The sequence below is a fragment of the Oncorhynchus mykiss genome, chromosome 4, assembly GCF_057628025.1.
Source record: "Oncorhynchus mykiss isolate SJ-2025 chromosome 4, ASM5762802v1, whole genome shotgun sequence".
Lineage (NCBI taxonomy): Eukaryota > Metazoa > Chordata > Actinopteri > Salmoniformes > Salmonidae > Oncorhynchus > Oncorhynchus mykiss.
Window position 1 is genome coordinate 435,065 of NC_143025.1, and position 14,599 is coordinate 449,663.

Sequence of the window (14,599 nt, forward strand, 5' to 3'; positions counted from 1 at the left end):
GAACGTCACCACCATCATCATCACCACCACAGTCATCATAGTACAGTGTACCGGGTTACTGGGTTAGTACAGTGTAAAGGGTTACTGGGTTAGTACAGTGTAAAGGGTTACTGGGTTAGTACAGTGTACCGGGTTACTGGGTTAGTACAGTGTAAAGGGTTACTGGGTTAGTACAGTGTAAAGGGTTACTGGGTTAGTACAGTGTAAAGGGTTACTGGGTTAGTACATTGTAAAGGGTTACTGGGTTAGTACAGTGTAAAGCATTACTGGGTTAGTACAGTGTAAAGGGTTACTGGGTTAGTACAATGTAACGGGTTACTGGGTTAGTACAGTGTAAAGGGTTACTGGGTTAGTACAGTGTAAAGGGTTACTGGGTTAGTACAGTGTTAGCTAACCAGCCTGCCAGCTTAGTGGAGTCTGCCACTAGTACAGGCAGTTTAGTCAGCTCAGCTATCCCCATTGAGACCAGGTCTGTGCTAGGTTGGGCAAAACTAAACAATCCGGTGTTCGCCTTAGTAATCTCACTGGAATAAAGACCTCCTCCATTCCTGTCATTACTGAAAGAGATTATGATGTTGCACATCTCAAAATAGGGCTATTTAATGTTAGATCCCTCACTTCCAAGGCAGTTATAGTCAATGAACTAATCACTATTCATAATCTTGATGTGATTGGCCTGACTGAAATATGGCTTAAGTCTGATGAATTTACTGTGTTAAATGAGGCCTCACCTCCTGGTTACACTTGTGACCATATCCCACCTGCATCCCACAAAGGCGGAGGTGTTACTAACATTTAACCTGTCTAGGACACAGGTTCCGCTAACGGAATGTCCCCCCCAACATTCCAAAAGGCAGCGCGGGAAATTCAAAAATATTTTGTAGAAATATTAAACTTTCACACATTATTATTATATATACACAATTTTTAAAATGTCCTGGTCTTAGTATTTTGTGTTTTCATTAATAATTTGGTCAGGCCAGGGTGTGACATGGGTTTTGTATGTGATGTGTTTTGTCTTGGGGTTTTTGTTAGGTATTGGGTTTGTATTATAGTAGGGGTTTCTAGCATAGTCTATGGCTGTCTGGAGTGGTTCTCAATCAGAGGCAGGTGTTTATCGTTGTCTCTGATTGGGAACCATATTTAAGCAGCCATATTCTTTGAGTGTTTCGTGGGTGATTGTTCCTGTCTCTGTGTTAGTTTGCACCAGATAAGCTGTATAGGTTTTCACGTTACGTTTGTTGTTTTTCGTACTGTTCGTGTTTCTTTTTTATTAAAACTGTATCAGAATAACCACGCCGCATTTTGGTCCGCCTCTCCTTCACCTAAAGAAAACCGTTACAGAATCACCCACCACAACAGGACCAAGCGGCGTGGTAACGGGCAGCAGCAGGAGCAGCGTAATAAGGATTTCTGGACTTGGGAAGAAATCCTCGACGGGAGAGGACCCTGGGCAAAGCCAGGGGAGTGTCGCCGCCCCAAGGTGCAGCAGGAGAAACGGCAGCAGGAGCAGCGAGAGGAATGGACATGGGAGGACGAATTGGACGGAGAAGGACTCTGGGCTCAGCCTGGAGAATATCGCCGCCCCAAAGAAGAACTGGAGCTCAGCCTGGAGAATATCGCCGCCCCAAAGAAGAACTGGAGGCGGCGAAAGCGGAGAGGCGCTGGTATGAGGAGGCAGCACGGCGACACGGATGGAAGCCCGAGAGTCAGCCCCAAAAATGTATTGGGGGGAGGCTCACAGGTAGTATGGCTACGCCAGGTAGGAGACCTGCGTAAACTTCCTGTGCTTACCGGGGGGCTAGAGAGACCGGACAGGCACCGTGTTATGCTGTGGTGCGCACGGTGTCTCCAGTGCGGGTGCATAGCCCGGTGCGGTACATTCCAGCTCCGCGTATCGGCCGGGCTAGAGTGAGCATCGAGCCAAGTGCCATGAGCCAAGTGCCATCCTTGGGCCGGCTTACATGGCACCAGCCTTGTGCTCGGTGTCTCCGGTTCGCCTGCATAGCCCAGTGCGGGCTATTCCACCTCGCCGCACTGGCAGGGCGACCGGGAGCATTCAACCAGGTAAGGTTGGGCAGGCTCGGTGCTCAAGAGCTCCAGTGTGCCTGCACGGTCCGGTCTACCCAGTACCACCTCCACGCACCAGCCCTCCGGTGGCAGCTCCCCGCACCAGGCTTCCTGTGCGTGTTCTCGGCCCAGTACCACCAGTGCCAGCACCACGCATCAGGCCTACAGTGCGCCTCGCCTGTCCAGCGCTTCCAGAGCCTTCCTCCTCTCCAGCGCTGCCGGAGTCTCCCGCCTGTTCAGCGCAATCAGAGCCTTCCTCCTCTACAGCGCTGCCAGAGCCTTCCTCCTCTACAGCGCTGCCGGAGTCTCCCGCCTGTTCAGCGCAGTCAGAGCCTTCCTCCTCTACAGCGCTGTCGGAGTCTCCCGCCTGTTTAGCGCTGCCAGAGCCTTCCGCCTCTACAGCGTTGCCGGAGTCTCCTGCCTGTTCAGAGCTGCCAGTCTGCAAGGAGCTGCCAGTCTGCAAGGAGCTGCCAGTCTGCAAGGAGCCGCCAGAGCTGCCAGTCTGCAAGGAGCCGCCAGAGCCGCCAGTCAGCATGGATTCGCCAGAGCCGCCAGTCAGCATGGATTCGCCAGAGCCGCCAGTCAGCATGGATTCGCCAGAGCCGCCAGTCAGCATGGATTCGCCAGAGCCGCCAGTCAGCATGGAGCAGCCAGAGCCGCCAGTCAGCATGGAGCAGCCAGAGCCGCCAGTCAGCATGGAGCAGCCAGAGCCGCCAGTCAGCATGGAGCAGCCAGAGCCGCCAGTCAGCATGGAGCAGCCAGAGCCGCCAGTCAGCATGGAGCAGCCAGAGCCGCCAGTCAGCATGGAGCAGCCAGAGCCGCCAGTCAGCATGGAGCAGCCAGTCAGCATGGAGCAGCCAGAGCAGCCAGTCAGCATGGAGCAGCCAGAGCAGCCAGTCAGCATGGAGCAGCCAGAGCTGCCAGTCAGCATGGAGCAGCCAGAGCTGCCAGTCAGCCAGGATCTTCCAGATCCGCCAGTCAGCCAGGATCCGCTATTCAGCCAGCATCCGCCATTCAGCCAGGATCCGCCAGTCAGCCAGGATCTGCCAGAACTGCCAGCCAGCCAGGATCTGCCAGAGCCAACTACCTGCCTGAGCTTCCTCTCAGTGCTGAGCTTCCTCTCAGTCCCGAGCTACCCCTCAGTCCCGAGCTACCCCTCAGTCCCGTGCTACCTCAGTCCCGAGCTGCCCCTCAGTCCAGTGGGGTCCTTGGTGAGGACTACTAGGCCAAGGTCGGTGGAGAGGATCGCCTATCTAAGGACGCAAGGTAAAGGGACTAAGACTTTGTTGGAGTGGGGTCCACGTCCCGCGCCGGAGCCGCCACCATGGACAGACGCCCACCCGGACCCTCCCCTATGGGTTTAGTTGTGCGGTCGGGAGTCCGCACCTTGGGGGGGGGGGGGGGGGGGGGGGGGGTTCTGTCACGCCCTGGTCTTAGTATTTTGTGTTTTCTTTATTAATTTGTTCAGGCCAGGGTGTGACATGGGTTTTGTATGTGGTGTGTTTTGTCTTGGGGTTTTTGTTAGGTATTGGGTTTGTATTACAGTAGGGGTTTCTAGCATAGTCTATGGCTGTCTGGAGTGGTTCTCAATCAGAGGCAGGTGTTTATCGTTGTCTCTGATTGGGAACCATATTTAGGCAGCCATATTCTTTGAGTGTTTCGTGGGTGATTGTTCCTGTCTCTGTGTTAGTTTGCACCAGATAGGCTGTATAGGTTGTATAGGTTTTAATTTATTGTTTTTTGTACTGTTCGTGTTTCTTCTTTATTAAACATGTATCATAACCACGCAGCATTTTGGTCCGCCTCTCCTTCACCTAAAGAAAACCGTTACAATATATTTATGTTAGATCACCACCAAATCCAAAAAAACACACAGCCATTTTTCCCAGCCAAAGATAATCACAAAAGCAGAATTAGAGATAAAAATTAATCACTAACCTTTGATAATCTTCATCAGATGACACTCATATGACATCATGTTACACAATACATTTATGTTTTGTTCGATAATAATATGCATATTTATATCCACAAATCTCGGTTTACATTGGCGCCATGTTCAGAAATGCCTCCAAAATATCCAGAGTAATTACAGAGAGCCATGTCATATAACAGAAATACTCATCATAAACTTTGACGAAAGATACATGTTTTACATATAATTAAAGATACACTGGTTGTTAATGCAACCGCTGTGTCAGATTTTTTTTAAACGTTACGAAAAAAGAATACCATGCAATAATCTGAGACGGTGCTCAGAAGTAAATATATTTCTCTGCCATGTTGGAGTCAACAGAAATACGAAATTCCATCATAAATATTTCCTTACCTTTGATGATCTTTAATCAGAATGCAGTGCAAGGAATCCTAGTTCCGCAATAAATCATTGTTTTGTTCCATAATGTCCATTACTAGTGTCCAATTAGCTACTTTTGCTACCACGTTTAGTTCACATGTCCAAAAGCTGGTGCTGGTCCAGGCGAACTCGGACGAAAACTTCAAAAAGTTATATTCCAGGTCGAATAAACTGGTCAAACTAAGCAATCTTCCGGATGCTATTATCATATATATCCAATAACGTTCCAACCGGTGCATTCGTTTTTGTCTACAGAGTAATGGAACGCAAGGCGTGACTACTGAGCATAACCAGGAACTGGCATTCTGTCAGACCAGTGACTCAAATAGCTGCCATCCAGTCCCACATCACAGTAGAGGCTTCATTCCACGTTCTACTGACTGTTGACATCTAGTGGAAGGCGTAGGAAGTGTGAACAGATCCAAATCTTATTTGGATGTGAATAGGCGATGAGTTGAAAATCAACCAGCCCCAGAATTTCACTTCCTGTTTGGAAGTTTGCCTGCCCTATGAGTTCTGTTATACTCACAGACATAATTTAAACAGTTTTAAAAACTTCAGAGTGTTCTCTATCCAATAGTAATAATAATAGTAATAATAATAATAGTAACGTCCCTAGGAAGGGGGGCGTCACTTGAGTGGGTTTAGTCACTGACGTGATCTTCCTGTCTGTTTTTGCTCCTCAGGCGGAGATCTTTGTGGACTATATGCAGCCTTGTCTCAGGGTAGTAATTTGGTGGTCTGTTGATATCCCTCTTGTGGTATGGGGACTGTGCTTTGGCAACGTGGGTGGTGTTATATCCTGTCTGGTTGGCCCTGTCCGGGGGTATAGTTGTACGAGGCCACAGTGTCCCCGACCAGCCCCTGTCTCAGCCTCCAGTATCTATGCTGCAATAGTCTATGTGGCAGACGGCTAGGGTCAGTCTGTTATATTTGGTGTAATCATCCTGTCTTATCTGGTGTCAAGTGTAAATGTAATTATGCTCCCTGTAATTCTCTCTCTCCCTCCCCTCCCAGAGAACCTGAGCCCTAGGACCATTCCCCAGTCCACCTGGTCATGCTGCTGCTCCAGTTTCTTCCTGCAGCAATGGAACCCTGACCTGTTCACCGGACGTGCTACCTTGTCCCGGACCTGCTGTGTTCGACTCTCTCTCTCTCTGTTCCGCACCTGCTGTCTCAACCTCTGAATGCTCGGCTATGAAAAGCCAACTGACATTTACTTCTGAGGTACTGACTTGTTGCACCCTCTACAACCACAGATTATTATTTGACCCTGCTGGTCATCTATGAACATTCAAACATCTTGAAGAACAATCTGGCCTTAATGGCCATGTACTCTTATAATCTCCACCCGGCACGGCCAGAAGAGGACTGGCCACCCCTCAGAGCCTGGTTCCTCTCTACATTTCTTCCTAGGTTTTGGCCTTTCTAGGGAGTTTTTCCTAGCCACCGTGCTTCTACATCTGCATTGCTTGCAATTTGTGGTTTTAGGCTGGGTTTCTGTATAGCACTTTGTGACATTTGTTGATGTAAAAAAGGGATTTATAAATACATTTGATTGAATTTGATTAATTGTCAAAAATGTACCTAGCTAATGTTAGCTAGCTAGCTGGCTAGCTTAACTAGCTTCTCTCAGTTTTATGCAGTCAAGACAGTTACTATGTAATCAGATGAGATGATAAATAACTAACAATAAGTTAGTCTACCAGCGCGGGTCTGTCCCCCTCCCTGCTCCCCTCTTTACTCAGAAGCATACCGCACGGCATCTCCCCTACTCCCTGTTTAAGCTAGAAGAGTGCATCTGCAGGAACCCCTCTTTATACTTCTATTGGTCCATTTTTAAGATATGACTCCAGTACAAAGGCAGGAGGCAGGAGCGCTCCAATACTGTAGATGGAGGTAATGCCAACCGCCGATAAACCCCCACAGAAGAAGAAAAGGCGACAACGGTAGATAGCTATAGTTAGCACACACCGGTAGAGCGTCCTTCGCCCCTGCCTGTCAGGCACTGTTTTCCCTTAGCGCTGTTAACGACGACGAGGGCAGGTTTTCGGCAGGCGGGAGCAAAGAACACTGTGTGCTAGCTTAGCCAGCTAGTCGTAAGGAGGACTCCGTTACACAGCAAGCAGGACTGACACTGTGTGCTAGCTAGCTAACTATCAAACTAGCCAGCACACGGTATCGCCTCCCGCACGCTGTGTATCGGAGTAGTGCTTTTATTGATAAATGTGATCTAGTAGAGGTAAATGGCAAATATTAACCATATATACTGTCTATATTGCTTGTAATCGATATATCAACATCTAAGTATTAAGTATTTTTATGTAAATTGTTATGGCTGTGTTGTTTTAAAAATACAATATTGTTGTGGGTCCATCAGACCCACGAACATTTGGTGAATAACAAAAACATCACACAAGGGTTAAGTGACCACACACTCAAATAGACCAACAGCTGGGGCAATATTCTTCCATCATTCACACTCAGTAGACACGCAGTAGGGATCCTAACCAACTGCTATTTTGTTTGTTTTTTCGCATTGTTTGGAACTTATTTTGTACATAATGTTGCTGCTACCATCTTTTATGACCGAAAAGAGCTTCTGGACATCATAACAGTGATTACTCACCTCGAACTGGACAATATTTTTTATTTAATGAGTTCGACGCGAAGGATATACTCGAGGCTAGTCCTGAAACTCGAGACTAGGCCCAAAATGTATCTTTAATGAAATGGACGAGAGGGATTTACTCAAGACGCTCTCATCCCCATTATTCGCAGGAGAAAAAGATGGAAAAGATATAGTGGAAAGAAATCAGGGTGCCTTGTGAGGATCCGACGACAAGTGGCTATTAACTCTACTACTACACCCTAACCAATCTAGACACATCCTGATGAAACAGTATCTAGCACAGAGAACTAACCTCTAAACCCTATCTCAGGGGTGTCACACTCAGCCCTAGACAACCAGGTGAGGGGAGTTCTTTACTAATTATTGACCTTAATTTATCAATCAAGTACAAAGGAGGAAACCCCACAGACACTTGTCCCTCTGTGGAATGAGTTCGACACATGCCTTAACCCAGCTACAGGACTATAGCACAGACATACCCTGGAGCTGGCAGCAAATTACCTCAATACAGCTGAATCACTGCCTTATCAGGACGGATCATACAGAGAGAAGACTGCATTTTGAACATCTAGAAATTCTATCAGACAGAATAAATCACAAGATAAACTGACACAATGAATAATAACATTATGAATCTAACTTGGGTTTATTCCCCTACACGCCAAACCTCACTGGTAGTTTTTACATATGATAGAAAGATTACAAAGTCATTGCCATGAAATGGGCAAAAATGAATGGCAATTTATTGGCATTGGGCGAACCATACACACATGCGCAAATACTACTCAAATGGACAGCAGTTCATCAAAACCATATTGCAAATACCAAGTGTCATACTGCATAAATCCCAAAGATAGCGAGCACGCTCCACTGTAGATTTTCATATGGCAAATGGTCACCCTTTCAGGTCCCAAGGGTGAAATATCATTTTTTCCCTCAATTTTAAAACCTCATAAAAAGTGCTTTTTGGACCATTTTTTTATTTATTTTTTGGTCAATTTTACGTGTAATAACTGTATGGACATACATTTCTCTTATTTTATTGAGTTTGTCCATAAGGCCTATGTTTTGTCCATTTGCATATATGATCATAGGAAGTCAGCTTCCGAACCCAAAAGTCAATGAACCATGTACAAATGGCATAAGAAATATCCAAATGGCATATATATACTGATCAAATGATATATGTTAAGCCCTGAATCAACCAAGAAGGTCTACTTGTCATGTTTGATCATCGGATGTTGATTCAGCATGTCCATTTTGTAATGGAAAGTCTTATTGGATATACATTGGCAATGGACACTGTCAACTTGCAGAAGAGCATGTTCACACTGTCAATTTAGCATATGTATGATGGACACTGTACAATCGCTCATTGGTGTTGATTTCAGCCTGTCCATTTGGTGATGGAAAATCCCTCAATAAATACATTGGAAATGGACAAATGTAAACTGTCCATTTGCAAGGTCTTACAATGGGCATTTACCATCACGAATGTTGGTTGGACCTGGTGGGGGTTGCTCCCTACCCGGTCATGGACCCCTAGCTCCCCCTGAAGCCATTTAGAGCCATATTAAAAATACACTCCTGGTAACCTGTTCAATCACCAGGTGCACGGCTCTGTCATTGACTTACATTGGGTTCCCAGGTGCTGGTGGTTGAAAACGTTAAAAATGACCAGGGGCGCCCCCTGTTGGTTGGACCCGGGTGGGGGTGTGCTCCCTACCCGGCCATGGACCCCTGGAACCCCCCTGAAGCAATTTAGAGCCATATTAAAAATACCTGTTCAATTACCAGGTGCACGCTGTCCATTTGTAATGTCTTACAATGGGCATTTACCATCACGAATTGGACATGCTCTAATATACTGCAGAAATGCCCAATTGACTGGCCCGTTGAACTCGGGATGGTTGAGCAGTGATAGTGGTTCCTCTCCATCGCTCGTTGGTGTTGATTTCAGCCTGTCCATTTGGTGATGGTAAATCCCTCATTAACTATCACATATTTCAGAGCCTGCCCACAATTCATAGCGCCTTCTTTTAAAACCATAAAAACCTTCAAAAACACAAGTTACATTGCTACAGAAACTTTAGGGTCTGTCTCTATGGGCCGAGATGGTCTCAATGCACATAAACTCCTCTCACTGTCAACTGCGTTTATTTTCGGCAAATTTAACATGTGTAAATATTTGTATGAACATAACAAGATTCAACAACAGACAAAAACTGAACAAGTTCCACAGACATGTGACTTAAAGAAATTGAATAATGTGTCCCTGAACAAAGGGGGGGTTAAAAGTAACAGACAGTATCTGATGTGGCCACCAGCTGCATTAAGCACTGCATTGCATCTCCTCCTCATGGACTGCACCAGATTTTCCCGTTCTTGCTGTGAGATGTTATCCCACTCTTCCACCAAGGCACCTGCAAGTTCCCAGACATTTCTGGGGGGAATGGCCCTAGCCAACACCCTCCGATCCAACAGGTCCCAGACGTGCTCAATGGGATTGAGATCCGGGCTCTTCGCTGGCCATAGCAGAACACTGACATTCTTGTCTTGCAGGAAATCAGGCACAGAACGAGCAGTATTGCTGGTGCCATTGTCATGTCAGGATGAGCCTGCAGGAAAGGTACCACATGAGGGAGGAGGATGTCTTCCCTGTAACACACAGCGTTGAGATTGCCTGCAATGACAACAAGCTCAGTCCAATGATGCTGTGACACACCGCCCCAGACCATGACGGAACCTCCGCCTCCAAATCCAAACCTCCTCCTCCAAATCCAGAGTACAGGCATCGGTGTAATGCTCATTCCTTTGACGATAAACACGAATCCAACCATCACCCCTGTTGAGACCAAACCACGACTCGTCAGTGAAGAGCACTTTTTGCCAGTCCTGTCTGGTCCAGTGATGGTGGATTTGTGCCCATAGGCGATGTTGTTGCCAGTGATGTCTGGTGAGGACCTGCCTTACAACAGGCCTACAAGCCCTCAGTCCAGCCTCTCTCAGCCTATTGCGGACAGTCTGAGCACTGATGGAGGGATTGTCCTGGTGTAGCTCGGGCAGTTGTTGCCATCCTGTACCTGTCCCGCAGGTGTGATGTTCGGATGCACCGATCATATGCAGGTGTTGTTACACGTGGTCTGACACTGCGAGGACGATCAGCTGTCGTCCTGTCTCTCTGTAGTACGGACATTGCAATTTATTGCCCTGGCCACATCTGTAGTTCTCATGCCTCCTTGCAGCATGCATAAGGCACATTCACGCAGGTGAGCAGGGACCATGGGCATCTTTCTTTTGGTGTTTTTCAGAGTCAGCAGAAAGGCAGTTGCCATCTGGTGGAATTTTCCAGTACAGCGGAAAAATTTGAAAACTTTACAACGCCGAAACCAAATGCCCGAGATACTTTTTTTCCGGGCCCTGGGGGACGATCTGGGGCCGTAGGACTATTTTAATAACATCCGCAGGCGTATAATAAGGGACCATACATTTGCAAGAGGGAGATTCTCATCAACTATACGGGAAATGCCACTCGCATCCATTATGTAGGTAAATCTATTGTAGTGACATGTAAAGGAATTGGCACCTTACCTGACTGTACTGAAGCGAGCTGAGCTGTGGTGTTGTACTGGAAGGGTTGTAGTGCTTAAATACCACAGGGATGTTTCTAAATGTAATGTCTAGGGCCTATAATAAAACTCTGCCACTAGTCTCCACCTCTGAGTCAGACCAGCCCTGGCCCAAGGACTAGCCACCACACTTCTTGACTTTTCCCAAGGAAAAGGTACACCGTTTAAGCTCTTATTCGATCAAAATATATTGAAAGTCATATGCTATTGAGCTTCTCCAAAGCATAACAAAATGTAATATTCAATAGTTTATCTTTCTGTATTTTCACTACAAAGGGGGGCGTCTCGCCTCAAGTTCTTCAAAACATTGTAGGTTTTTAAATGTTCCTATTCATTGCCACAGTTCATGTATAAGTATATCAAATTATTATTTTGACATTTAAGGTACATATATATATGATTTTGATAGTTAATGTGTGTGTGTGTGTATATATATATATATTGGAGCTCAAGAATTTCACTGTACTCTAATCACACCTGCAACCCTGTACGTGTGACTATTAAACCCTGTAATAACACCTGCAACCCTGTACATGTGACTATTAAACACTGTAATCACACCTGTAACCCTGTACATGTGACTATTAAACCCTGTAATAACACCTGTAACCCTGTACATGTGACTATTAAACACTGTAATAACACCTACAACCCTGTACATGTGACTATTAAACACTGTAATCACACCTGTAACCCTGTACATGTGACTATTACACTGTAATAACACCTGTAACCCTGCACATGTGACTATTAAACACTAATCACACCTGTAACCCTGTACATGTGACTATTAAACACTGTACCCTGTAATAACACCTGTAACCCTGTACATGTGACTATTACAATGTAATAACACCTGCAACCCTGTACATGTGACTATTAAACACTGTACCCTGTAATAACACCTGTAACCCTGTACATGTGACTATTAAACACTGTACCCTGTAATAACACCTGCAACCCTGTACATGTGACTATTAAACCCTGTAATAACACCTGTAACCCTGTACATGTGACTATTAAACACTGTAATAACACCTGTAACCCTGTACATGTGACTATTAAACCCTGTAATAACACCTGTAACCCTGTACATGTGACTATTAAACACTGTACCCTGTAATAACACCTGCAACCCTGTACATGTGACTATTACAATGTAATAACACCTGCAACCCTGTACAGGTGACTATTAAACCCTGTAATAACACCTGCTACCTTGTACATGTGACTATTAAACCCTGTAATAACACCTGTAACCCTGTACATGTGACTATTAAACCCTGTAATAACACCTGTAACCCTGTACATGTGACTATTAAACACTGTACCCTGTAATAACACCTGCAACCCTGTACATGTGACTATTACAATGTAATAACACCTGCAACCCTGTACAGGTGACTATTAAACACTGTAATAACACCTGTAACCCTGTACATGTGACTATTAAACACTGTAATAACACCTATAACCCTGTACATGTGACTATTAAACCCTGTAATAACACCTGTAAACCTGTACATGTGACTATTAAACCCTGTAATAACACCTGTAACCCTGTACATGTGACTATTAAACACTGTAATAACACCTACAACCCTGTACATGTGACTATTAAACCCTGTAATAACACCTGTAACCCTGTACATGTGACTATTAAACACTGTAATAACACCTGCTACCTTGTACATGTGACTATTAAACACTGTACCCTGTAATAACACCTGCAACCCTGTACATGTGACTATTAAACACTGTAATCACACCTATAACCCTGTACATGTGACTATTACACTGTAATAACACCTGCTACCTTGTACATGTGACTATTAAACACTGTAATCACACCTATAACCCTGTACATGTGACTATTAAACACTGTACCCTGTAATAACACCTGCAACCCTGTACAGGTGACTATTACAATGTAATAACACCTGTAACCCTGTACATGTGACTATTAAACCCTGTAATAACACCTGTAACCCTGTACATGTGACTATTAAACACTGTAATAACACCTGCAACCATGTACATGTGACTATTAAACCCTGTAATAACACCTGTAACCCTGTACATGTGACTATTAAACCCTGTAATAACACCTGCAACCCTGTACATGTGACTATTAAACACTGTACCCTGTAATAACACCTGCAACCCTGTACATGTGACTATTAAACCCTGTACCCTGTAATAACACCTGTAACCCTGTACATGTGACTATTAAACCCTGTACCCTGTAATAACACCTGTAACCCTGTACATGTGACTATTAAACCCTGTACCCTGTAATAACACCTGCAACCCTGTACATGTGACTATTAAACACTGTACCCTGTAATAACACCTGTAACCCTGTACATGTGACTATTAAACCCTGTAATCACACCTGTAACCCTGTACATGTGACTATTAAACCCTGTAATAACACCTGCAACCCTGTACATGTGACTATTAAACCCTGTAATAACACCTGTAACCCTGTACATGTGACTATTAAACCCTGTAATAACACCTGTAACCCTGTACATGTGACTATTAAACCCTGTAATAACACCTGTAACCCTGTACATGTGACTATTAAACACTGTAATAACACCTGCTACCTTGTACATGTGACTATTAAACCCTGTAATAACACCTGTAACCCTGTACATGTGACTATTAAACCCTGTAATAACACCTGCAACCCTGTACATGTGACTATTAAACCCTGTAATAACACCTACAACCCTGTACATGTGACTATTAAACCCTGTAATCACACCTGTAACCCTGTACATGTGACTATTAAACCCTGTAATAACACCTGTAACCCTGTACATGTGACTATTAAACCCTGTAATAACACCTGTAACCCTGTACATGTGACTATTAAACACTGTAATAACACCTGTAACCCTGTACATGTGACTATTAAACCCTGTAATAACACCTGCAACCCTGTACATGTGACTATTAAACCCTGTAATAACACCTGCAACCATGTACATGTGACTATTACACTGTAATAACACCTGTAACCCTGTACATGTGACTATTAAACACTGTAATAACACCTGCTACCTTGTACATGTGACTATTAAACCCTGTAATAACACCTGTAACCCTGTACATGTGACTATTAAACCCTGTAATAACACCTGCAACCCTGTACATGTGACTATTAAACCCTGTAATAACACCTACAACCCTGTACATGTGACTATTAAACCCTGTAATCACACCTGTAACCCTGTACATGTGACTATTAAACCCTGTAATAACACCTGTAACCCTGTACATGTGACTATTAAACCCTGTAATAACACCTGTAACCCTGTACAGGTGACTATTAAACCCTGTAATAACACCTGCAACCCTGTACATGTGACTATTAAACACTGTACCCTGTAATAACACCTGCAACCCTGTACATGTGACTATTACAATGTAATAACACCTGTAACCCTGTACATGTGACTATTAAACCCTGTAATAACACCTGTAACCCTGTACATGTGACTATTAAACACTGTACCCTGTCATAACACCTGTAACCCTGTACATGTGACTATTAAACACTGTAATCACACCTGCTACCGTGTACATGTGACTATTAAACACTGTAATAACACCTGTAACCCTGTACATGTGACTATTAAACACTGTACCCTGTCATAACACCTGTAACCCTGTACATGTGACTATTAAACACTGTACCCTGTAATAACACCTGCAACCCTGTACATGTGACTATTACAATGTAATAACACCTGTAACCCTGTACATGTGACTATTAAACCCTGTAATAACACCTGTAACCCTGTACATGTGACTATTAAACCCTGTAATAACACCTGTAACCCTGTACATGTGAGTATTAAACCCTGTAATAACACCTGCAACCCTGTACAGGTGACTATT